At 43.4% G+C, this 26,549-nt stretch overlaps 1 protein-coding gene and 1 non-coding gene across 6 annotated transcripts in view; one reads left to right on the top strand and one right to left on the bottom strand.

Moving 5' to 3' along the window:
• Positions 1-6,086: 6,086 nt before the first annotated feature.
• LOC123393145 lies at positions 6,087-6,190 on the bottom strand. Its single transcript, XR_006607881.1, has one exon. It is a non-coding gene; the product is annotated as a U6 spliceosomal RNA (small nuclear RNA).
• A 1,889-nt stretch (positions 6,191-8,079) lies between these two features.
• PHF20 (PHD finger protein 20) overlaps positions 8,080-26,549 on the top strand; it is a 148,686-nt gene continuing 130,216 nt past the window's right edge. For 3 of the 5 annotated variants that reach the window (XM_045084140.1, XM_045084141.1, XM_004746515.3), the window contains exon 1: positions 8,080-8,229. The gene's annotated coding sequence lies outside the window, so the exon portion shown is untranslated. The remainder of the gene's footprint in view (positions 8,230-26,549) is intronic. The other 2 variants (XM_045084145.1, XM_045084146.1) reach the window with 2 other exon arrangements.

The raw sequence follows: 26,549 nt of genomic DNA on the forward strand, positions 1-26,549 counted from the left end.
ACATCAAATGTGCATAATTACAGATATACTGAAACATTTGTTTCTTGGTGCAATTTCCATTAAACCAGACACAACCCCATTTTTTCTCTCCTTTATTTTTTTCCTGTTTTGAACATACAAGGCTGTTTATTGAAACATTGTTTATAACAATTGGAAACTTTGTGAATGATCATCAATAAAAGAATTATTTATTGCAACATTGTTTTTTTCTCTTTTATAAATAAAATCTTTCCCCAAATCATCATCACCTTTTTCATCCTCCCCAGACTGGGCTTCATTTTAGCCAAAACGATGTTCTATCTTAAATTTTCTTTTTTCCCCCCTTCTTTCTCCTTATTGCAAAATTGTTTATGAACATTGGAAACCAAGTGAACGGCCCCTCTTTGAGTTACACTTCCTTAGCCTCCACTCTCACTCTCATTTCCCCACATACTGCAAACCAACTGTTTATATATATGTACATTTGTGGATAGAATTTTTTTAGCCCCACCCTGATAGAATAGAATTTTTTTTAAAAGATTTTATTTATTTTATTTGACAGACGGAGATCACAAGTAGGCAGAGAGGCAGGCAGAGAGAGAGGAGGAAGCAGGCTATCTGCTTAGCAGGGAGCCTGATGCGGGGCTCGATCCCACAAACCTGGGATCATGATCTGAGCCGAAGGCAGAGGCTTTAACACACTGAGCCACCCAGGTGCGCCTAGAATAGAATTTTTTAATGTTGTTGAATTTATAATATTTTCCTTAATAACTTGTCCTTTCATGCTTAAGGAGATTTCCTCTACATTAAGATCATCAAGATAATTTCCAATATCTCTTTTATTTTTTACTTTTTTTAAAGATTTTATGTATTTATTTATTTGTCAGAGAGAGAGAGAGAGAGAGAGAGAGAGAGAGAGAGAAAGCATAAGCAGGCAGAGGCAGAGAGAGAAGCAGGCTCCCTGCTGAGCAAGGAACCCCACATGGGACTCGACCCCAGGATCCCGGGATCATGACCCGAGTCGAAGGCAGCAGCTTAACCTACTGAGCCACCCAGGCGTCCCTCCAATATCTCTTTTAAAGACACACAGGGTGACATTGACATGTGTGATATACACAGTTGTACAGTGGGTTATACACATTTTTTGCTAGAAACTGCAACATTACTCATTTCTTTTCTTATCAGGAATGAAAGTAAATAAGAATAACACAATGGGGGGGCATCTGGGTGGCTCAGTGGGTTAAGAGTCTGCCTTCGGCTCAGGTCATGATCTCAGGGTCTTGGGATCGAACCCCACATCGGGCTCTCTGCTCAACAGGGGGACTCTCTCTCTGTCTGCCTCTCTGCCTACTTGTGACCTCTCTCTGTGTCAAATAAATAAGAAGAATAACAAATTGGGAATAATCTTGAAACTGCTTCTATTTCTTAAACTATAAATAAATTGCTGAATTTTAATTACTACAAGTAACAGATTACTTGTGACATATTTTGCAGCTGTAGAGTTATATCCCTGGGGAATCCATTGAAGGCAAATTGCAATCTCTAACATTGCATGTTCTTCTGTGGCTCAGAGCTTCCATTTCTGAGAATTTATTTATTAATTTTTTTTGAGAGTCTGCATTTATTTTTTTTTGAAAATTTTATTTTTTATTTTTATTTTATTATATTTTATTTATTCTTCTGCTGAGCAGAGAGCCAGATGCAGGGTTCGATCCCAGGACCCTGAGATCATGACCTGAGCTGAAGGCAGAGGCTTTAACCCACTGAACCACCCAGGTGCCCTGATTTTTTTTTTTAAGATTTTAATTATCTATTTGACAGAGACAGACAGAGAGAGAGGAACACAAGCAGGGGGAGTGGGGGAGGGAGAAGCAGGCTTCCCGCAGAGCAGGGAGCCCGATTCAGGGCTCCATCCCAGGACCCTGGGATCATTACCTGAGCTGAAGGCAGATGCTTAACAACTGAGCCACCCAGATGCCCCCTTTTCTGAGAATTTAGACTATAGTTCTGTCTGCACACATGTGCTTTACTATTTGTAAATGGAACATTGTTTTTAACTTGCAAAAGATTGGAAACAACCTAAATGTCCTTTGATAAGGAACTGATTAAGCAGATTATAGTATATCCACACAAGAAACACTGTGGAGCAAGAATATAAAACAAGATAATGAGGAAGTTATTTTTCTGCCATTGTACAAAATGTATTCTAGGGTGTCCAAATATGTTGTTTGGTGAAAAAAGTAAGGTGGAGGACAACTATATAAATGCTTCCTTTTGGGGCACCTGGCTGGCTCACTCAAGAGCATATGATACTTGGTCTCAGGTTTGTGAGTTTGAGCTCTGCCACACTGGGTGTAGAAGTTACTTAAAAAAAAAAAAAAAAAACCTTACAAAAATTTAAATGCTTCCTTTTGTCTAAAAGAGTCAGAATATATTTGAGCTTATATATATATTTTTTGAACTTATATTTGAATTTGCTTATATACGTATGGAGAAATCTTGAGAAGATTCTTAAGAAAGTAAGAGTGGTAGTTAACCAGTGGAAACAGGACCAGTGAGGGACAAGAATTTGAAGGAGACTTTGCATCGCATACCTTTTATATAGTTTCTGGGATTTGAACCATATGGCATAGCATTAATTATATATATATATTTAAAGATTTTATTTATTTATTTGACAGACAGAGATCACAAGGAGGCAGAGAGGCAGGCAGAGGGTGGGGCTGGGGCGGGGGAGCAGGCTCCCTGCTAAGCAGAGCGCCCGATGAGGGGCTCGATCACAGGACCCTGAGATCATGACCTGAGCTGAAGGCAGAGGCTTAACCCACTGAGCCACCCAGGTGCCCCAACTATATATATATATATATATATATATATATATATATATATATATATATTAAGATTTTGTTTATTTATTTGACAGACAGAGATCACAAGTAGGCAGAGAGAGATGAGGAAGCAGGCTCCCTGCTGAGCAGAGAGCCTGATGGAGGGCTCGAACCCAGGACCCTGGGATTATGTATGACCTGAGCCGAAGGCAGAGGCTTTAACCCACTGAACCACCCAGGAGTCCCAGCATTAACTATATAAAATTAAATTATAAGACATTTGAGGAATGAAGTACCAGCAGGTTTAGAGACTGTTTGTTCATTTAATTAACTTCTTTAACCTCCATTCCTTTAGTCTCTTGGGCTAAACTCCTTCCTCCTTTCTCTTTATCTCTGGATTGGCATGCATTTCAACCTACAAGAAATATGTATTAAGTGTTTAAATTATAGAGAACAGTGCTAGGGACTGGGCCTCTCAAAGGACAAAGTAGAATAGGACTTGGTTCCTTGAAGTGGTCCAAGTGGATTTTATTACTTTTTAAAGATATTTTCTTTTCTTTCTTTTTCTTTTTCTTTCTTTCTTTCTTTTTTCTTTTAAGATTTTCTTTATTTATATGGCAGACAGAGATCACAAGCAGGCAGAGAGAGAGGTGGAAAGCAGGCTCCCCGCTGAGCAGAGAGCCCAATGAGGGGCTGGATCCCAGACTCTGGGATCGTGACCTGGGCTGAAGGCAGAGGCTTTAACCCACTGAGCCACCCAGGCGCCCCTCTTTCTTTTTCTTTTTTTAAGTAGGCTCCATGCCCAGTATAGAGCCCAGCACAGGGCTTGAACCCACAACCCTGAGATCAAGACCTTTGCTGAATTTAAGAGTTGGACGCTTAACCAACTGAGCCACCCAGGTGCACCTTATTATTCTTTTTAGTATCTAGGACAAGAATAAAAAATGTTCTCCTCTCCTTTTCCTCTTCTCTCCCTCTTATAATCTTGCGGAATGCTGGAAATATATTAGAATTCCTATTTAATTCTCCTCCCCCTCACTTGGAGAGCACAGGGCTTGGGGAACTCAAGAAACTTCCATCAGGTCCAGACTGGAAGACATCAGGCCGAGCCCAAGACTCAACTTGCTTCCCTTGGGCCCCCAGCGCCTTGTGAAGGTTCTTGGACCTCTCAGATGCTGTTTTGACTGTGGTTTCCGGCTTCCTGAGTTCTCACACTCAGCAGAGTGCTGCAGATATCATACCCCAGTTCCTACTTTGAAGACTGACAGCCTCAAATTGGTGATACTCTGAGTATATAGGGTCTGAGTGTGAGTCACAGCTGAAGGGCTTGCTTTTCTATTTTAGTTTTCCCCTTTTCCCTAGACAGACTCATTGTAAATACCCTGGGGTTGCATAAGGACAGAGTGTAAATGTTTGCTGGCTAGAAGCTGAGGAAGATCAGTTTTCTAATTGAATATCTTATCTCATGTTAGGCTTTTAGTTCTCCTTTAGCCAGGGACATTTTAAATACTCTAGATGAAGACAAATCTAGTAAGAAAGTAATCAGAAAATCATTTATACAGAACTTTGCAGTTTATAATAAATTTTCTCATATGCTATTTAACTTAAAATGTGACAGTTTAAGGAGAAAAGTGATGTTTAGGGAGTGAAAGTACTTTCCATGCAGGTACTGCTTTCTTCTCGTTCTACTATAAACCTTCTGTGCATGCAGGGTTTCCCTGTGGAACTGTCATTTTATAGGCTGGGACCAGAGTTCTGAATTGGCTGGATAATCAGGAGATATTCTACTCTGGAACTGAGGCTGCTTTACATTTATTATCTCACTCATTCATTAATTGCAACTATTTGTTGAATACCTATCTCGTACAAAGAAAGGCTCTACCTAAGACATAATTGGGAAGGTGAGACCAACTACTAGTGAGATGCTGGGGAGGATCTTATGGTCTAAAGATGGATGCTGCTAAGGAGGCAGGGGTAAGACTGGGGTTTTAGATCAGAATTTTGCAAACTGGAGTTCTGTGACTTGCAGCCAGTGAAGGACCAGTTTAGAAGAAGCTGGCAAATCAGATTTCTGCAGGAATCAGAAAGAGCTTAATTCCCAAGATACTTTTTTTCATATCTGTATCAAGTTATTTTTGCCTGGCCAGCACCAGCTCTCCTCGCTTTCCCAATTCAGGGGAATAGCCTTAGGGACAAATTGCTCCTCTTCTTTGCCTGGCAGCCAGGATTGATCCATGTGACCTGAGGTTGACCAATCAACAGTGGCTCTGGGCCAAGATTTTTGCCTCTTAAGTGAGTGACTCAAAGACAAAAGGATGTTAGGATTGAACTCCAGCTGTGGTGTGTGGTGCTGTTGGCAGCAGCAGCTGCTTCTTGGTGAAGCTGCTTTTCTGAGTTGTTTTTTTTTTTTTTTTTTTTTTTTGCAAGCTTGCCCTCAGGTCCATGCTCTAGGCCCCTAATATATTTGTAATATATTTCTCTTTGTATTGGCAACAGTGTCCATGCCTGTACTCGAAACGGACAAAAAGAACTTAAACTTCCAAATTGCAAAGATTTCTTTACCAGGCTGTGCGATCCTTGAGAGCAGGGCTTACATCTCATTTTGCCCATATCTTTGGTGCCCAGCTCACGCCTGGGTTTCAATACATGCAGACTGAAAAAGTGAAGAAACATGTTGTATTTATGTGGGGCTATTGAGTGTGGGATTCTTGGCATTATTATGGTTGTGGGAGAACAAGTCCTCTATATGCTACAACAGTCATTAACATTTAAAAAAAAATATTTTATTTATTTATTTGACAGAGAGATCACAAGGAGGCAGAGAGAGAGGGGCTAAGCAGGCTCCCTGCTGAGTAGAGAGCTCAATGCGGGGCTTGATCCCAGGACCCTGAGATCATGACCTGAGCTGAAGGCAGAGGCTTAACCCACTGAGCCACCTAGGTGCCCCAACATTTTTTTTTTTTTTGAAGATTCCATTTATTTATTTGAGAGAGAGCATAGAGGGAGAATGAGAGGGAGAAACAGACTCCCCACTGAGCCGAGAGCCTGATGTGGGGATCCCAGGACCCTGAGATCATGACTTGAACCAAGGCAGATGTTTAACCAACTGAGTTGTCCAGGCACCCCAGCTACTAACACTTGAACAATTTCATGTTAAGAAACATAACCCAAGAGGATCCTGGGAAGGTCTTTCATTATTGCATTGGAGCACTTCGCTGAGTTTATGAAGGTGGTTCTGGTCCTCAAATTCCTAAAGGGTGTTTTTTTTTTTGTTTTGTTACACATATGGAATATTTCACTAATTTGCATGTTTTCCTCGGACAGGGGCCATGCTAATATCTGTATTGTTATAATTTCTGTATATGTGCTGCTGAAGTGAACACAGCTGAAGGCTTTGTTCCTAATTTCCCAGAACCTCTTCCTCTGCCCTGAGTTAATGGCCTCTTCAAGCCTCATTTGAAAAACATGTCTCCTATGGGTGTGGGACATAGAGAAGAATCTACTAGGGGTGCCTGGGTGGCTCAGTTGTTTAAACGTCTGCCTTCAGTTCAGACAATGATCCCAGGGTCCTGGGATTGAGTCCTGAGTTGGGCTCCCTAATCCTCCCTAATCATCAGGGAGCCTGCTTCTCACTCTCCCTCTCCCTCTGGCTTGTGCTCTCTCACTCTCTCTCAAATAAATAAATAACACCTAAAAAGAAAAAAAAACAACTCCTAAAAAAATAAAAAAAAAAAGAATCTACTAATTTTTTTTCAATATCATTTTCTTTCCTTTCATTCCTTCGACAGATATACATTGAACATCTATTATTTGTCAGATTTGACAATTCAGTTGATAGAAGATAGTTCCTAACTCTAATTTAGGAAATAGACAAATACAATTAAGAGAATAAACAAATGAAATAATTAAAACTGTGTTAGTGCTTTGTTGAAAATGAACAGTAATTAGGTAGAGAGTAATTGTCATGGGGCAGGCATCTGATCCAGTGAAGGACTTTTAGATAATGTAGCTAAAGAGAGTCTCACTGAGGAGATGACAAACAGACCTGCATGATGAAGAGTCAGCTTTGGAAAAAGCAACGGCTTATTCAATGATCCAGCAGCTGGGAAGAATTTAGAAAGAACCATAGAAACTGACAGAAAGTCAGCATGGCCAGAGGATGAGCAACGCAGAAAGATGCAGGTGAATAGATTGGCTGTTTTAAGCAGGGCAGTGACATGATTGGATTTATATTTTAAGCAGTGCAATCTGGGGGCACCTGGGTGGCTCAGTGGGTTAAAGCCTCTGCCTTCGGCTCAGGTCCTGATCCCAGGGTCCTGGGATTGAGCACTGCATAGGGCTCTCTGCTCCGTGGGGGAGCCTGCTTCCTCCTCTCTCTCTCTCTCTCTCTGCCTGCCTCTGCCTACTTGTGATCTCTGTCTGTCAAATAAATAAATAAAATCTTAAAAAAAAAAAACAACAAAAAAGAAGTGCAATCTGGCTGCTTTGTCATTTCAATGTAAATTAAAGTCTTTATGGCCCTCATAAATAACACACGTTCAGCCTTTCTCCTTGGGACTTCCCAAGTCCCATTGGGAAAACTTTTCAAACCCTTTTGGTGTGGCTGCAACTCCCACCTTGGTCCCCAGAGGCAAAATAGAGCTCCTCTCCACACTTAGCAGTTGGCATCCTTTCCTAGGAGTTAATGAGGCAAAGTGGAGGAGGTATTAGTGCAAAGACCCCGAGGCGGCAAGGAACCTGGTTTGAGCACTTGAAAGAGTTCGAGAACGTGGGAAAGCAGGATATGTGAGAATGTGAGAAAATCAGGTTAGGTTCAGACTTTGAAGAGCCTGGTTGATAGGCTACAGTGGAGATGAAACTTTCAACCTGAAGAACAGTGGGCAATGGGTTTTGAGCAGGGTTTGGCTGTGCTTATACTTGAGTTTTGAAAAGGTTCCATTGTCGGTGTGTGAAGAATGGATCAGAAGGGGAAAAGGGTAACGGGATGGAGGGCATCACCATCATCTAAGAGAGAGTGGCCTAGACTGGAGTGTCGGCAGTGGGATGGAGAAAAGTGGGAGGCTTCGAGATGTACTTAGGAGTCAAAATTGGCAGGTGACGGTTAGTGCCCAGTCCCAGGCTTCGTGTTACCTCGGTGGTTCTGGGTGAGTGGGGACTTCGTGCTCTGGATCAGGGCGCCGGCCTGGTTCCCGCGCGTCAGGGCAGTGGGCGTGGCCCGCGGGAGCCATCTCCACGGGGATCAGGCGGGGCGGGGCCGAGGGCGGGGCAGCCGGGGCGCTGCGTCACTCAGTGGTGGCGATGGTGCGTGTGTGTGGGGGGCGGGGGATACGCTGGGCGCGTCCCGCGGGTCACGTGGTGCGCAGCACGCAGAGTCCTTCTGTCGGTTGGTCCTGGAGCGGCGCAGCCGGAGCGGGGCTGTGAGGTGAGCTCGCGGCGAGGCGCGGCGAGGAGAAGCCGGCTGGCCGGAGCCGGGTTGGGCCTGGTCCGCGCCGTGCGCGCGCTGTGCTAGCGGGAGCGGTGACGGCCGCCACCGCTGCTCCGGTCTCCTGCCCGGCCTCGCTCCCCGCCCGGCCCCGCTCGCCCAGCCGGGAGGGAGGCCCGGGGACCGCTGCTGAGAGCGTGGCGGGCGTGCGAGCGGCGCCCAATCCTCAGGGCTGCCCGAGGGAATGACGGCGGCCGCGGCCAATCAGCGCCGCCCGAGGGGGTTGGGCCGCGGGGTGCGGGTTCGGGGCGCGGAGCGGGCCGTGTTGGGGGTGGGGGGTAAGCGCTAGGGCTAGAGGCTGAGCTGTGTTGGCCCCGGGAGCTCCACCACCAGCCGCTGCTGTTACCTTGTGCTTTGGGAACGCGTTTTCTTTTATTGACTCTTTTAGCCTATTCTGGGGAGCCCACCCCTTTCTCAAGCCCCTGACTATGGGAGTGTCCCTTTTCTCTCCATAGTTTAGAGAATGTGGTGCATCCCTTTCTTAAACTCCAGTCCTGGGGTTTTATCGTAATTTCCAAAGCCCCTCAAACTGAGGTTGTACCCCATTTCTCAGGCACCCCCCAAACTGGGAGGACACTCCCTTTACCTAGCCGCCAGTCTGAACACGCACTCCTTTCAAATTTTGGGGTTGGCCTCATTATTGACTCTCAAATCTGGGGTCCAGTAACCAAAGTTTTGTGGGTGCTTCTATACCCACAAATCCCAGAAGAATCCTATTCTCCAGGCCCTAGATCTTGCAACATGGTTTACAAAATTTCTTAAATTTATGGGCTATTTCGTTTCCCCAGCCCTTGAAATCTGGGGGTGTGCCTCATTTCCAGAGTCTACTGAAAATGCGGTCCAAATCCTGAAGTTTAAAGATAGATATTTGTGGTTGCACAAATAAAGGAATTCACTGCTTTTTTCAGTCACTGTATTCTTGGGGTTGCACCCATTTTCATGAGTTCCTCAAATTGAACTATTTTGTTTCCTGGGGAGACTCATTTTAATATCTGAGAGTGTATTTATTTCCTGTGTCTCCAAAATATACCAAATCCATGCCTTTGGGTGCAGCCACCTTCCTGATACTTCTTAAATCCGGAGGACACATTTTTTTCTAAGTCCTCTCCTCTCATTCTGAGGCCATGATCCTTGGTTCTTGAGCATGCCTCCTATCCTTTTTAGCTTTTCTATCCAAGATATTTTCATTCTGCAGTTTCCTTTCCTCTTTGGAACCCCATTTCCCTTTTAGGTGCTCTCCCTGCTTGGTCAGGGCACCCATTTCCTCTTCCTTCCTCTGGTGAATGCATATCTTTCTTCAGCACAGCACTTTCTCTGCTTCTGCGGCCTTTTTTCTGAGCACACTTCCTATAGTCACACCTCCTGAATTCCCCTCCCCCAAGGAAAAGATTCCCCCTCCAAAAGGGTTCCTCCTTGTTGTCTTTCTATGTCTACTTTATCTTTTATCTTTCTGCTTTCTACTAACAGAAACTGTTACATCTTAGTTTGCCCTATCCATTTTAAAAAAAAAAAAAGATTTATTTATTTATTTATTTGACAGAGATAAGTAGGCAGAGAGGGAGGCAGAGAGAGAGGGGGAAGCAGGCTCCCTGCTGAGCAGAGCGATGTGGGGCTCTATCCCAGGACCCTGGGATCATGACCTGAGCGGAAGGCAGAGGCTTTAACCCACTGAGCCACCCAGGCATCCCGCCCTATCCATTTTTCTGGTTTCTAACTCCCTTTGGACAGTGCTCTGCTTACTGGTGTCTGTAGAGATTTTTCCTTTTCTACTTATTCCTTGAGCTGGAGGTGGCCTCAAGTCCAGGACTGCCTGACTCTCTAGCACTGAATTTAAACTGGAAAGGAATCCCCTTGCATTTCTTTGGTTATTCACAGGGCTCTTAATCCTCCAGGTGGTTTGCATCCTATAAGATTCTGATTAGATGTGTACTGTTTTCTCCTTTGCTTTCCCCCCCTATATTGGGAAAAAATTCTGAAGGAATTCTTCCAGTCTTGCTTCCAACTCATAAGCTTCCTCCCTACATTGGCTTTCTTCTTTCCTTTTATCAAGAAAAGAGGTCATTTGGAGGAATCTCTTTGTCACTTTTTGTTCTTGTCCCTGAGGTGCAGGTGGGGGATGGATACTTATCTCTCCCCATCATTTTCTCACATGCCTGCCAAGCCTTGCTCCCATTCCCCACCTGAAAGTCTCCAAATATCTGGGACTTCTTGTCTTTTAAAAGCCTCTCAGTAGGTTCTTTCTTTTGTATTTCTCTCTGCCTTTCCAGATCTTACTCAGGGCTTCTCTGCCTGAACCCCTAACCGGATTAATTTCTCCACAGCTGGAATCCCAAGTGCTTATGGGATAATGATACCTCTGACCTTTCTCCCTTTTGGGAAGTACTTGAGTGTGCAGCTGTATGAGGCCTCGGTGGGGGAGAGAGTTTGGGCCTGAGAAGCTACACTGGCAGGATGAGGCAGAAAAATACTGCATTTTCAGGACTACATCCTTCTGCATCTCATTTGGAGGTTGGATGTTTGCCAAGCACCTGCTTCTTAGGGATGCTGGGGGGTTTAATGATACTCCCAGGAACCTGTAGGAATTAATGGGGCTTGTGGAGAAGTGCTCTGAACTCAGTGTTGGAAGTTGCATAAAATTAACCATTATTATATTTTCAGAACAACTAAGCTGTTTTATATTTTATGTGTTTCAAAGCCCTAGAGCTAAGGTGTGTTATTTCAGGAAGTGAAATGGATACCACATTTAGATCATGTAGTTGTTAGTAAATACCAAATTGATTAAAAAACGCTGGAGGTCTCTCTGATCAGTACCTAATAAAATATGATCTACAGAAACTGAGAAGGTACATCATCTCTTTATATGCCTGTTTGGTATTGCTACATACAGTGCACCCTTAAAGTATTCTCTGTTGGTGCTTCTCAAACTTGAATGTGCCTATAAATTGCCTCTGGGGGGAGGGTCTTGCTAACATGCTAATTATGATCTAGTAGTTTTAGGGTGCGGCCTCAGTATCTGCATTTCTGATTCCCAGGTGATAACCAATATTATTGAACTACACTTTGAATAACAAAATTCTGTACACAAAACCAAGGATATTTCTGTGGATATAGGAAGGTGATGGTTAGCCTTATGCTGAGGTATTATTTTCCACTTAATCTTTTTTTTTAATATATTTTATTTTAAAATTTTATTTGTTTATTTGACAGAGATCACAAGTAGGCAGAGAGGCAGGCAGAGAGAGAGGAAGGGAAGCGGGCTCCCCGCTGAGCAGAGAGCCCCATGTGGGGCTTGATCCCAGGACCCTGGGATCATGACCTGAGCTGAAGGCGGAGGCTTTAACCCACTGAGCCACCCAGGTGCCCACTAATCTCTCTCTCTCTCTCTTTTTTTTTTTTTTTGTTGGAGATTTTATTTGTTTCACAGAGAGAGAAGCAGGGAGAGTGGGGACACAAGCAGTGGGGGAGGGGAGAGAGAGAAGCAGGCCTCCTGCTGAGCAGGGAGCCCGATTTGGGGCTCGATCCCAGGACCTCAGGATGGACCTGGCCTCGACTGAGCCACCCAGGGATCCAGGCATGTCCCCTGAAGTTTGTACAAGGCCATGGTCCCTTTCTGAGGACTATTTGTTATACATAATTACAGTTAGTCTAGCATTTAGCTTTTTTTTTTGTTTTTTTTTTTTAAGATTTTACTTATTTGACAGAGAGAGAGAACATAAGCAGGGGAAGGAGCAGAGGGAGAGGGAGAAGCAGGCCCAATGTGGGGCTCGAACCCAGATCCCTAGATCATGACCCGAGCTGAAGGCAGCGGCTTAACCAAATGAGCCACTCAGGAGCCCCTAGCATTTAGCTTTTATTATTTATTTATTTATTTTTAAGAAACTTTTATTTTATTTTTTTAAAGATTTTTATTTATTTGTATAACAGAGAGAGATCACAGGCAGGCAGAGAGGCAGGCAGAGAGAGAGAGGAAGGGAAGCAGGCTCCCCACTGATCAGAGAGCCCAGTGTGGGGCTGGATCCCAGGACCTGAGATCATGACCTGAGCCAAAGGCAGAGGCTTTATTTAACCCACTGAGCCACCCAGGTGCCCTGGCATTTAGCTTTTATTTATTTATTTATTTTAAAAAAGATTTTATTTATTTATTTGACAGAGAAAGAGATCACAAGTAGGCAGAGAGGCAGGTGGGGCGGTGAGGGGGGGGAAGCAGGCTCCCCACTGAGCAGAGAGCCCCATGTGGAGCTTGATCCCAGGACCCCGAGATCATGACCCGAGCCTAAGGCAGAGTCTTAACCCACTGAGCCACTCAGGTGCCCCGGCATTTAGCTTTTGAAACCATGGCTAAAATTTCTTTCCTTCTTTACTTTTTTTTAAAGAATTTGTTTATTTTCGAGATGATTTATTATATTTTGAGAGAGGGAGAAAGAGCACAAGTCGGGGGAACAGCAGAGGGAGAGGTAGAAGCCGACTTCCCGCTAAGCAGGGAGCCCAACACGGGTCTTGATCCCAGGACCCCGAGATCATGACCTGAGCCAAAGGCAGACTCTTAACTGACTGAGCCACCCACATGCCCTGAAAGGCTAAAATTTCTTTCTTTCTTTCTTTTTTTTTTTTTTAAGATTTTATTTATTTATTTGACAGAGAAAGAGATCACAAGTAGGCAGAGAAGCAGGCAGAGAAAGAGGAGGAAGCAGGCTCCCTGCTGAGCAGAGAGCCCAATGCGGGCCTAGATCCCAGGACCCTGGGACCATGACCTAAGGTGAAGGCAGAGGCTTTAACCCACTGAGCCACCCAGGTGCCCATGGCTAAAATTTTTTTTTTTTTTTAAATTTCTTTTTTTTTTTTTTTTTTTTTTAAAGATTTTATTTATTTATTTGACAGAGAGAAATCACAAGTAGATGGAGAGGCAGGCAGAGAGAGAGAGAGAAGCAGGCTCCCTGCTGAGCAGAGAGCCCGATGCGGGACTCGATCCCAGGACCCTGAGATCATGACCTGAGCCGAAGGCAGTGGCTTAACCCACTGAGCCACCCAGGCGCCCTTTTTTTTTAAATTTCTTAAGGAGTTTGAATTTCTGTGTATTTTGTTAAATTCAAATGCTTAAATATTTTTTGCTTAATTTTGAACATAATTCTTATTTATACCCAACATGGGGCTCAAACTCAATGACCCCAGAATCAAGAGTCACGTGCTGTACTGACTGAGCCAGCCAGTTTTTGCAGTTGTGAACATAATTTTTTTTTTTTTTAAAGATTTTATTTATTTATTTGACAGAGAGAGACACAGTGAGAGAGAGAATACAAGCAGGGGGAGTGGGAGGGGAGAAGCAGGCCTCCTGCTTCATGACCTGAGCCAAAGGCTTGATCCCAGGCCCCGGATCATGACCTGAGCCACCCAGGCACCCCATGGACACAATTTTTAGAACGATTTAATTAATTAATTTTTAAAGATTTTATTTATTGAGAGAGAGAGAGAGAGAGAGCATGAGAGGTGAGAGGTCAGAGGGAGAAGCAGACTCCCTGCCAAGGAGGGAGGCTGATGTGGACTTGATTCCAGGATCGTGACCTGAGCAAAAGGCAGTTGCTTAACCAGCTGAGCCACCCAGGTGCCCCGATTTTATTTCTTTTTATGAGAGAGGGAGGGAGAGGCAGACACCCTGCTGAACAGGGATTCCCTATGCATGGGCTAAGTCCCAGGATCCTGTGATCATGACCTGAGCAGAAGGCAGATTCTTTTTTTTTTTTTTTTTTTTTTTTTAAAGATTTTATTTATTTATTTGACAGAGAGAGATCACAAGTAGACAGAGAGGCAGGCAGAGAGAGAGAGGGAAGCAGGCTCCCCGCCGAGCAGAGAGCCCGATGCGGGCCTCGATCCCAGGACCCCGAGATCATGACCTGAGCCGAAGGCAGCGGCTCAACCCACTGAGCCACCCAGGCGCCCAGAAGGCAGATTCTTAACCCACTGAGCCACCCACGTGTCTCTGAACGTAATTCTTTAAAAAAAAACTTTTTAAAAGATTTTATTTTTACTTATTTGACAGATAGAGATCACAAGTAGGCAAAGAGGCAGGCAGAGAGAGAGGGGGAAACAGGCTCCCTGCTGAGCAGAGAGCCCGATGCAGGGCTCTGATCTCCCAGGGACCCTGAGATCATGACCGGAGCTGAAGGTAGAGGCTTAACCCACTCAACCACCTAGGCACCCCTCCGTGTAATTCTTGATATAGAGTCTTGTTCTTCTTTCTTTTTAATTAAAAAAATTTTTTTTAAAGATATTTTTTATTTATTTGACAGTAAAATTTTTTTAAATTAAAAAATTTTTAAAGAATATTTACCTTTTTGAGAGTGAGAGAGAGTTTGTGCATGCACAAGAGCAGGGGGATAGAGAAGCAGACTCCCTGCTGAGCAGGGGACCCAACCAGGTTTGGATCCCAGGACGCTGGGATCATGACTTGAGCCAAAGGGAGGTGTTTCACTGACTGAGCCACTCAGGTGCGCCTCTTCTTCTTCTTCTTTTTTTTTTTTTTTAGATTTATTTACTTACTTCTGGGGGGATTTGGGAACGAGGGCACACGAGGTGGCGGGAAAGAAAGGGAGACAGACTTCTTGCTGAATGGGGAGTCAGATGTGAGGCTCCATCCCAGGGCCCCAACATCATGACCTCAGCCGAAATCCAGGGTTGGATGCTCAACCGACTGAGCCACTGAGTCTTCTAGTGAATACTGCAGGGCTGATACAGTAGTTAGCCATCATGTCTCTCTAGGTCCTCACTTGTCATCCTACCATGGGTAGGGAGTATGAGATACCCCAAGTTAGCAGGGTCATATGTGGTCATATGTGTTGGAATTTCTAAAGAGTCCTTGGAAATGGGTCTGGGAAAGGCCGATGTCTGGACCTTGAATAGAAGCTGCAGAGCTTCACAGAGGCGAATGGTGGTGGGAAGATGGTATTTTTTTATGGCAGTCAGTCTCAGTGGATTTTTCCTCCCTAAATGTCTTAAGTCATCTGCACCTATTTCCCTGGCTGTCATCATTATGGCCTTTTTTCCAGCATGATCCTGTTCTGGGTCCAAATCAGGACAAACCTGAATGACTAGACTGTTTTGTGTCCCGTGCCTCCCCCCTCCCCCCTCATCCCTCACATGAATGTCAGATCCTCTTCAGTAACGGATTTGATCTGGATTTGGCCCTAGTCCCAGCTCTTCCACTCACTGTGAGACCTCAGGCAAGTCACTTAATGCTACTGGGCCCCATTTTCCCCAGTTGTAAAATGAGGTACTGATTATCTCCAAGGTCTACCCTGCTCTGAGTCTTTGTCAGTATCTTGCTCAGAAACCCAGTGTCTGTGGGAGCTTGTTGTTAGCAGATCTGATTTCCTTCACGTGCTCTGTTGGGCAGGCTGCCAATCATTCCCTTGTCCGAGTCACTCCTGTCACTGCCTCTTTTCTAGCTTAGGCAGGCAGCTTGTCCTCACACCCAGCTTCAGCATGCTTCTGCCTCCATGTCCTCTGCCAGTTTCATGCTTGATTTCATTCAAAATTGCCTCAACTTCTCACTGTTACTAAGTGTTCCTTCAGTGTTAGGTGCTTCCTGAATCACTAGGAGGGACTCTTGTAGTTTATATACAAGTATTTTGGTAAGTTCTCTCCTCTGATATTTATTTATTTATCCGGCAGAGAGACACATAGTAAGAGAGGGAACACAAGCAGGGGGAGTGGGAGAAGGAGAAGCAGGCTTCCTGCCGAGGAAGGAGCCCAGTACTGGGCTCTATCCTGGGACCCTGGGATCATAACCCTGAGCTGAAGGCAGAGGCCTAATGACTGAGCCACCCAGGCACCCCTCTGATATATACTTAAAAAGTGTTTTCTCCTCCCCACCCCAGCTTGCTTGCTTGCTTCCTTACAGATTTTTATTTATGAGAGAGAGAAAGAACTCTAGAGAGAGCACAAGTAGGGGGAGGTGCAGAAGGAGAGGGAGAAGCAGGCTCTCTGCCTCTCATTACCCTACGATCATGACCTGAGCCAAAGGGAGACACTTAACTGACTGAGCCACCCAGGCACCTCCCATCCCAGCTTTCTTTTTGGCTTTGAATTAGCAGCGTGGGCAGAATGAAATTTAAAAGTGGAGCAGGTAGTTTGCTTTTGGCTGGAGTTTGGGGAAAGTGAGATGTAATGCTTTTAGTCCTCTTCCAAAGGTCTTCCATATCTGTGGGGGATCAGCCACTTGGTACTTCTCCCAGGATTTTAAAGGTGCTCAAACTCCCTATCTGAAATTTGAAAGTGTATCCTGAGTGCAAGCATTATTTAAAAATGACTTCCAAGTGCTTTTTTCCCTAACAATATGCTCATAAAGCTCCAGACGAGAAATTGCCAAGGACAGTGATAAGAAATCTAGATTTCAAATAACTTCATCAGTGAGTGAAACTGTTCTTTGAGAACACCTGATTATTCCTAAAGGCAGTTGCTGACACTGCTGGAAATCAAGGCTCAGGGTGGTATATAACTCTCTAACCTCCCTTCCTCACCCGTCTCTATAGGAGCTACTGGGGGAGGATTACATTTTTCATGATAAACATTCTTTAGGCCAAAATGTGTGCTTACTTAGAGCCTCCTAGGTTAGATTGTAAGCTCAGAGAAAGGCAGGATGTACCTATCTTATTCATCTCTCTTAGCAGATTGCCCCTTATGGGTTGTTGACTGGCTAACCTTTACTTAGGGTAACCTATTGAACATTGAAACCCTGATTTGTAATGCTGGGACAACTTTGCTAGATCTTGGACTAGGTATCCAACTGTTCTTTGCTTTCTTTGACCAAATAATGGAAGTAATGAGCTTGCAGAAATCCCATAAAATTTTAGGAGCCTGGTGTGAGTCACCAAGCATAAGTAGGGCACTTTGTATGAAAGGGAGGTGGTGTCTGGATCCATTGACTTTGTTGAAGGAGGGAGAGAAGTGTGGGGAAGGATTTAAGATGGTTTGGGTGCTCCTGGCTGGTTCAGTCTGTAGAACATGTGACTCTTGATCTCAGGATTGTGAGTTCAATCCCTACATTGGGCGTAGAGTTTACGTTAAAAAAAAAAAAAAATGATGGTTTGATCTGATGAGAGCTTATCCCATGTCAGAAACATAATCTTAGGATTTTATTTTTTTAATTCTTTATTTTAATTTTTAAAAAAGATTGTATTTATTTGAGAGAGAGAGAGTGCATGTGTGCAAGTGGGGGGTTATAGGCAGAGGGAAAGGGAGAGGCAGACTCCCCACTGAGCAGGGAGCCCAACACGGGGCTCTATCGCAGGACCACAGGATCATGATCTGAGTGGAAGGCAGACACTTAACCGACTGAGGCACCCAGGTACCCTATTTCTTAATCTTTATTATTTATTTATTTTTTTCTTTAAGATTTTATTTATTCATTTGACAGAGAGAGAGTAGAAGCAGGGGGAGCAGCAGGCAGAGGAGAGGAAGAAACAGGCTCCCCAGTGAACAAGGAGCCCAGTGTAAGGCTTGATCCCAGGACTCTGGGATCATGACTTGAGGTGAAGGCAGACTGTTAACCTACTGAGCCACCCAGGCACCCCATTTCTTAATCTTTAAAATGGGAGTCAGGAAACCTAATGTACAAGGTTATCAAAACTTGGTAAACTGTGAAGAGTTGAGTGTATATTACTGTTCTGTTTTATTCCTCACAGATTGTTTTAAAAATCCCTTCATGTTATTTGTTAGTTTGTATTTTATCTGTAACTATCAGTAGAGAAGGAAAAGACACTTTTTTTTTCATTTTTAGACAGAATTTAAATAGTAATCCCTTAATATCAGTGTGCAGATATCCCAAAGGCTTCATTTATTTATTTGTATTTCCAAAGGCCCTATTTTAATTTTTATTTTTTAAAAGATTTTTATTTATTTATTTGAGAGTGAGATAGTGAGAGATTGCGTGAGAGAGGAGAAGGTCAGAGGGAGAAGCAGACTCCCATGGAGCTGGGAGCCCGATACGGGACTTGATTCTTGGACTCCGGGTTCATGACCTGAGCCGGAAGGCAGTTGCTTAAACAACTCACTCAGGCACCCCAAAGGCCCTATTTTTAAAAGTAGTGTGAGTGTAGTGGGTCTCTGAGGAGGTTCTGCTTCCCAGATCCCAGCTCTTCCACCTAATCAGGTGACCATGGACAATTTAGTTGCTCTAAGCCTCCTTTCTCTCAGCAAAATGGGATAATACTGCCAACTCTGCCATGCTGGGAATATGGTATTTGTCAGGGATTTAGCCTGTGGTGAAGTAAATGTAAGCCATTTCCTGGTATTAATAATAAAGGCCAGGAATAAAAGTTAATATTTAAAGAATAAGGTAATGAATTAGTTAACTATTAAATATTTTATTTGTCTTTAAAACCCCATAAGCAGTGAAACCATTGTAATTCAGGTAAATGTCTTTGGAGGCCCGTGGAGTAATGACTCCATATTCAAATTGTTTTATTTTGTAAAACAATGATACCTCAAGTAAGGAGTCCTATAAGAACAGTTTAGGTATGTTTAAAAAAAGACTTCCTTGCGTGCCTGGGTGGATCAGTCCGTTAAGCATCATTCTTGGTGCAGGTCATGATCTCACGGGTTGTGAGATAGAGCCCTGAGGGAAGGGTGCCGGTCCTTTCTGGGGAGCCTGCCTGAGAGTCCTCTGCCTCTGTCCCTCCCCCTACTTGGGAGTGCCTGCATGTGGGCACTCTCTTCTCTCTCTCTCTCAAATACATAACTAAATCTTAAAAAAAAATGAAAGGCTCTCTCCTCTGAAAGGAAATCACACAAACCCACTCCACATCTACCAACATTTATAGACCGGAGCCTCCCCCTGACTGAAAAACGAATACAGCTTTTCTTAGGCCCCAGAAGCAAAATTGTGGTCTGTCTTCAGGTGCCTCATTCCCTGTGCCTTGCCTTCCTCCCATACCCCTGAGGAGTAATAAGGGTTCCTTCATTTACCCGTGGGTAGCACTTTCAAAGAGCCTCCACATGTTGTCCTCTTGAGTCTCTACTTCCTTCTAGGGGAGTGATACTTGTCTTTTTCCTTGTTTTTATTCTGCCAGTGAGGAGGTTGACATTTAAGAAGCACCTGACCACCACGTAAGGGCACACTGCTTGTTAAATGCTGGGGCTGCCTATGAGGGAGTTGAGGACTTACGATAGATCACTCAGAGACAGGCAGTTTCAGGATAGAGTGCTGAGTGCTGTGGCCTGGAGAACAGGCCAGACTGCCATGGGGGAATATTGTAGTGGGATGCTGGCCCAGCCAGCCCTTCAGGGAGGTAGACTGGGCAGAGAAAACAGCTTGTTCGAGCAAAGGTCTGGGAGGTTGGAACTGTAAAGAATCTGGCTGTGTGTGTGGCTGTAAGAGCAATAATACTCTGAGAGCCCAAGTAATTTCTCTCTTCACAATACCTGTATGAAGGTATGAAGTTGGTACTGGTACTATTCCTGTTTTACAGGTGAGGAGCCTGAGGCTCATGGAGAAAATGACTTGCACAAGGTTATCTAGAAAATACTGGAGCTGGAATTCAAACCCAGCCTGTCTCACTCCAGAGTTCTGGCCCATAATGCTGTGTGTCACTGCCCCCTCTGCTAAGCTTTTCTACTCTCCTCGTAAGCACCCATCTTTAGAGATTTCTAGGTTGCTTTGGTCACAATGGCTAACTTCACTTAGCCTTAATGGTATACTGAATAGCTTGAACTTGTTCCATGGGGGAACTACTGAGCTGTGTTTTTTTTTAATTGAGACATAATTGACATATGACCTAAACTGATAGATTGATTTTATTTTATTTAAAGATTTTATTTATTTATTTGACAGAGAGCGAGCATAAGCAGGGGAAGCAGTAGGCAAAGGGAGAGGTTGAGAAGCAGAGCAGGAAGCTCTATGTGGGTCTCAATGTGGGGCTCCATCCCAGGACCTTACGATCATGACCTGAGCCAAGGCAGCCACTTAAAGACTGAGTCAGCCAGGAGCCCCCAGAAATTTATTTTAGAGTGGGGAGTCTACTTCTCCCTCTGCCTGGCCCTCCTCCTGCTTGTGTGCTCTCTTTTCTCTCTCTGATAAAATCTTAAAAAAACTAAAATGAGAATCATCATCATCATCACTACAGATGTATAAGGTAGACACTAAATGAGATGGTGCTTATATAAAGCATTTAGAATAGTATCTGTAGTAAAACAGGCAGTCAGAAGATGTGAGTTTATGAGACAGTATTGATTTGGATCTGGGAGGGTGTGGCTAGGGGGCTTTGAGCTCCACTGAAAGCTGTTGTAGTAATTGGATTGGATCCGATGGGGGCCTGAAGTGGGAGAAGGTGTTACAAAGTGGTGAGTATGAGGGGGAGGCAAAGGTGATATCCGTATTTCTAGCTTGGCACATTGGTCGGTCTTGGGCCTTAGACTCTGATGAAGAGAAAAGGAACTTGTGAGGGTCGGATGATTAGCTCAGTGAAGTTGAGTAAGGTGCCAAAGGTCATAAAACAAATATATTCTGGAGCCCAACCGGTACAATAGGCCTTTTCCACTGCTTCTGGGAAGAGCACCGATTTTACCAACTCATTCTCAGTAATTTGGAATAAGTAAACTCTATCTGTGTTTGCTCTCTGTCTGAATTTTAATTGTGGAAGGAAAAGCTTGGCTCTTGGGGAAAGCATTTCAAGTATCCATAAAGAGGGTAAGGGAATTTTTGGTCTATTTTTTTCTTTCCTTTCTCCTTTCCTTTTTTTCCTTTTTTTTAAGTTAAATATATTTATTTATTTATTTATTTGGCAGAGAGAGAGAGACAGTGAGAGAGGGAACACAAGCAGGGTGAGAGGGAGAAGTGAGCTCCCAAGCAGGCTTTCTGCTGAGCAGGTAGCCCATTGTGGGGCTCTATCCCAGGATCCTGGGATCATGACCCAAGCCAAAGGCAGACTGAGCCACCCCAGTGCCCCACCTTTCTCCTTTCCTAATCTCACTCCCTCTCCTTTGCTTACTTCCTAACCCCTTCAAATAAAAGAGGTTAATTCAGCTCTCACAGGGTGACCTGCGAGGAGCCTGAGAAATGGAACTGGTCTTTGCGTGAGATCCAGTCTTCCTTATGTGTCCTTGAGGAAACCAGGGTATTGGTGGAGAGGCCCTTGCTCCCACTTGAACCAATTTTTCATCTCCCTGGAACTAGAGACATGTTTCTTATGTTTTTTAGTATATTGATACTATCTGTTAATATTTCATGATAATATTGACTAGAATGTAGTCCTTTGTGTCTGATGTCCTTTCTGCTGCTACTACTACTGTTACACAACCATTTTATCTTCAGTACTGAATATTTGGTCTTTATTGTGCTGAGTATTGGGCATCTATTAGCTTACTTATTCCTCATAACAACCCCAGGAGGTAGGGGTTGATGGACAGAGAGAGGCTCAGTGATTTTTCTCATCTTAACTCTGCCAGACAATTAGTGGAGCCAGGATTGGTGAGAATCTGAGTCTAAAACCCGACTATGCTCCCATCCCTAAGCATTTCTGACCGTCCTCTAAGACAGAACTTTGGCAGAGAGTCCCCTTGGAAACTTCTTCCTGTGAGAGTAAGGTGTCACTGGACCTGCTGTTACTGTTTATGCTTTTATGGGACCACACTGTGGGTGGCAGGCAAGTCACTACCTCCTCTGCACCGGGCTGTGAGGGAGAGGGAACTTCATTCTCACCTGAGGCATCTTGCCTGACTTTGCCTTTGCCTAGAATTTTTCCCCTAGATCTTAACTTATATGGTTGTCTCCTGGTCATTTAGATCTCTGTCAGATCTCAGCTCAGGAGAGTCCTTTTGTAACAACCTTATCTAAAGTGGTCCTCCTAAGTCACTGGTTCACATTATTTTGTTGGGTTTTCCCTCAGGGTGCTTATCCTGCCAGAGCTTATCTTCTTTGTATTTTGTTTATTGCCTGCCTTCCTTGCTGGAGAACAGGGTTGTGGTAGTCCATGTCCTCTCAGTATCTCTCTCAGCACTCGGCATATCGCTTTCAAGAAATACTTTCTGAGGGACACCTGGGTGGGTAGGTGGGTTGGCTCAGGTTGTGATCTCAGGGTGATAGGATGGAGCCCTGTGTCCGGCTCTGCACTCAGCATGGAATCTGCTTTTCCCCTCTCCTTCTGTTTCTCTCCCCACCCCCAGCCCTGCTCAAATAAATGAAATCTTAAAAAAAAAAAATTATCGAATGAAGGAGACATAAAGATCGAAGCTGGTGTTTTGCTTGAAGTGTCCCTCCATTGAAAAGCGGTTACATTAAGTTTCAGAGGCACTACCACCATTAAATGGAGGTTGAACGCAAGCCTGGTGGTAAGCACTGTTAGGTTGTCACAAAGCTTGTGCCATAGTTTCTGGTGATTGACATTCTTCGCTTGAGTGTCCCTGGGTTTATTTTCTCCTGATTCTGTCTCAGCTGACTCGTTAAAAGATCTTGTTCTATACCCATCTATCACTTTAATTGTTTATTACTTTGAGCCCTCAGTTCCTTCTCCTTGAACACAATGGGGTTGCTGAGGGCAGGACCTCCAGTTACCATGGCTACAGTACTCTTTCACCTCTCCCAAAATAAAACCCAGAGTCCTTGTCAGGACAACATAAACTGTAAGTGTATTATGAATTAGGGAAATGCTGCTGCCATTTTTTTGAGTACCTACTTTGTGTTCCTACAAATAGGGACTTTGCACATCTTTCTCACCTAATCCTTAAAGCATCCAGCATAGGTGCCATTATTTATTTATTTATTTATTCATTCATTCATTATTTTTTAAAGATTTTATTTACTTACTTGACAGGCAGAGATCACAAGTAGGCAGAGAGGCAGGCAGGCAGAGAGAGAGAGAGAGGAGGAAGCAGGCTCCCCACTGAGCAGAGAGGCCTATGCGGGGCTTGATCCCAGGACCCGGGGACCATGACCTGAGCTGAAAGCAGAGGCTTTAACCCACTGAGCCACCCCCAGTCGCCCCCAATAGGTGCCATTATTAATTCTCATTTGATAAGTTAAGAAACAGAAACCGAAGATGTAGCTCATAAACAAATATGTGGTAGTGGTTGAGAATCTGGAACCATAAGGCTTATGGCTCAATCATGACACAGCCTCTTAATATATGGGTGTTCTAGGATATCCCTAGCATTCCTTTGTTCCTCTGTTCCTCATTTTTACAGTGAGAATTAATAATGATAGCTACTTCTGTAGTTGCTATAAGGATTACATGACTTAATATGTGTAGAGTTAGCTATTATAATTATCATTATAAATGTTTTTTACGTAGGTATTATTAGTGTGCTCAAGGATATTTTCTATCTGTTCTTTTGTAAAGTTAGTTCACATCCTTGCCATTTTATTTTTTCCTTCATTTATTATGCATCTTTTGAGCATCGTCATTCCTTTCCCTAATGGAGCTTAGGGAACCCACTACATTAGGTTTTATTTAAATATTCTCTTGGATTTTGTTTGTTTTTTGTTTGAGAGAGAGCAGAAGTGGGGGGGGGTAGGGAGAGAGAGGGAGGAAAATGCCAAGGAGACTTGATTTCATGACCCTGAGATCATGACCTGAGCCCAAACCAAGTCAGAGGCTTAACCAACTGAGCCCCTAGGTGCCCCAATATTCTCTCTATCTCTCTCTCTCTTTTTTTTTTTTTAAAGATTTTATTTATTTATTTGACAGAGAGAGAGAAAGAGGTCAAGCAGGGAGAGTGGAAGAGGAAGAAGCAAGCTCCCTGCTAAGTAGGGAGCCCGATTCGAGACTCAATCTCAGGACTCTGAGATCATAACCTGACCCGAAGGCAGTCATCTAACCAACTGAGCCATCCAGGCATCCTTACTTTCTTGTTTTTAAACATATGAACTATGAACTATGTCTAGTTTCTCCAGAGTTTTATCTAAAGAGCTATTGTGGGTTTTTTATTTTTTTTATTTTTTTTTATTTTAACAAATGACTTATTTTTATCCTGGGTTAGTAATCTTCATGTTGAAGTTACTGAGTTCAAGTGTATAAGCAGTTTTATAGCTTGTTCCTTGCTTGCAGATTGAAGTAATAAAAAAAGAGGGCCATGGTCAGGGCCCTAGGCAGTGGTTGAAATGTTCAGTTTCCTTACAGTTGGGCCCATCTTAGGTTTTGTCCTTTCTAAAAAAATTAAATATTTCTGCTTGTTATATAATGGTGTGAGAATTCTGACACAACATTTGAAAAGCATCCAATTATTTAATCTTCCTGCTTATATTCAAATTATGTTTATATCTAAAGGCATGAATATAATAAGCATAGTAACAGCTTTGGTAGGGGAGAGAAGAAGGGCCTTTTGAGAAGGGGTTTTGTGTATCTCTGGGAGAATCCTGTTATAAGAGGGATCTTTCCTGATTTTTTTTCTTTTTTTAAGATTATTTATTTATTTATTTGTCAGAGAGAGAGAGAGAGAGAGAGAGAGAAAGTCACAGAGAGAGCGTGCGCACGTGAGCCCAAGAAGGGGGACCGGCAAGCAGAAGGAAAAGCAGGCTTCCTCCTGAGCAAGGAGCCCAAGGCGGGACTACATTCCTGGACCTTGGGATTATATGACCTGAACCAAAGGCAGGCAATTAACTGACTCTGCCACCCAGGCATCCAGGGATGTCTCCTGCTTCGGAGGACCTCTGAAGTTGCTAGCTTCTTTGCACCTCAGTTTTCTTTCTGTGCCATAGGAACATCATATATAGTTCTCACTAGATCACTTGGCAGTTATGAAGATCTGATAAGACAGTGTATGAATGAAAGGACTTTTGTATATTTATTTATTTTTTAAATTTTTAAAAAAAGATTTTATTTATTTATTTGACAGAGAGAGATCACAAGTAGACAGAGAGGCAGGCAGAGAGAGAGAGAGGGAAGCAGGCTCCTCGCTGAGCAGAGAGCCCGATGCGGGCCTCGATCCCAGGACCCTGAGATCATGACCCGAGCCGAAGGCAGCCGCTTAACCCACTGAACCACCCAGGCACCCCAAGGACTTTTGTATATATAAATAATATTTTTTAAAAATACAAAGAAGTAATAAAGAATAATAAAGAAGTAATCCAAAATTAAAATTTTACCATTATTCCTTTTAATGGCTGTACCACATTCTGTTGTATAGATGAACCATAATTCATTTAACAAGGCCTCTTATGATGGACATATTAGCTGCAGAAATTGCAGAACTATATTGATCATGTTACAGGTAATTTGACAGACTTTGGGGAATGTATCTGTAGGGTAGGTTACTGGCAGTGGGACTGCTGGGTTGCAGATAGGTGTATTTTTTGTTTAAGCAGTTTCTATTCCAAACATGGGGATTGAACTCATGACCCTGGGATCAAGAGTCACATGCTCTTCCAACTGAGCCAGCCAGGACCCCATGTGTATTTTTGTAGATAGTGCCAAGTTGCCTCTAGAAAAGCTTTTCCAATTAATGCTTCTACCAGCTATGCATAAGGATGCTTTTTTCTTCTCATCCTTGTAAACGCTGGTTATCCCCCCTTCAAATTTTTTGCCTTAGAACTGAAAAATTGTTATTTTGATTTATATTTTCTTTAATTTAGGGTGACTTTATATAGATGGAATATAATATGCTATTACACCTTCATTTTATCTACTGCTCCCCAATAATTTATTATTTCTTATACTTTTCCCACTTTTAAGTAAGTTGTCTTTTTTGTTCTTGGTGTGTATGTACTTTTTGTTAATATAGGAAGTTAGCTTCTTGTCATATGCGTTGTAGCTATTTCCCGTTTCTGAAAGTGCCTTTTAAACAGTATTACACAGCATACACTAAAGCTTTCATTATTATTGATAACAGGAATGTTGACTATGAGTACTGTATTTAAGGAAATAAGGCTTTATGTGTCCTTTGTGGCACTGGATTCCCATTAGAGGGAAATTTAAGTGTAAAGGAGCAATTTAAAGGTCTGTCAAGGTCTTTAAAATGGAATCCTATATAAATACAGATTGCATAAGATTTTTTTCTGTTAGTTTTCCTCCATGTCCTTATTGAACATATTCCCTTTAACTCCTAATTCTGGAAGCTGGAGATTTTTGGAAGAATAAGCTAAGGCCCTGAAGAATGGATAAGTTGAAAGCTATAGAATCTTGGTCCTTTTGCATCTTAAGAACAATCTGTGTTTAAAACTAAATGTGGGGCATCTGGGTGGCTCAGTGGGGTGCCTGGGTGGCTCAGGCTCAGGTCCTGGGATCGAGCCCCACATGGGGCTCTCTGCTCAGTATGGAGCCTGCTTCCTTCTTCTC

Source organism: Mustela putorius, unplaced genomic scaffold, assembly GCF_011764305.1.
Source record: "Mustela putorius furo isolate JIRA1106 unplaced genomic scaffold, ASM1176430v1.1 tig00000743_pilon_pilon_pilon, whole genome shotgun sequence".
Classification (NCBI taxonomy): Eukaryota; Metazoa; Chordata; class Mammalia; order Carnivora; family Mustelidae; genus Mustela; species Mustela putorius.